Raw genomic sequence first — 339 nt, forward strand, 5'->3', positions numbered from 1 at the left:
AAGGGTTGATGAGAAAACACTGTAATTCCACACTGAAAAGACCCCGCAGAAGGAATGAGTCTGTTTCCTCTGTTCTTTACTTTTAATAACTCCAGCTCAGACCAAAGTTGGCTGATTTTTAGAAGTTCATAAAAGCATAGCTGTCCATTATCAAGATAGAATATTCATGAAACCAAAGGGTTCTGAATGCCTCATTTGTAATACATTTACTTTGCTCTAAAATTAAATGATTCTTCCCTCTCGCAAAAAATATTTTTCTCTGGTCTTTGCAAACAATAAAAACATTTATTGGCATGTATTTATTTATATATAGTATATGAAATTACATATGGCATTTTA

The sequence above is a fragment of the Pteropus alecto genome, unplaced genomic scaffold (genome assembly GCF_000325575.1).
Source record: "Pteropus alecto unplaced genomic scaffold, ASM32557v1 scaffold312, whole genome shotgun sequence".
NCBI classification, from domain to species: domain Eukaryota; kingdom Metazoa; phylum Chordata; class Mammalia; order Chiroptera; family Pteropodidae; genus Pteropus; species Pteropus alecto.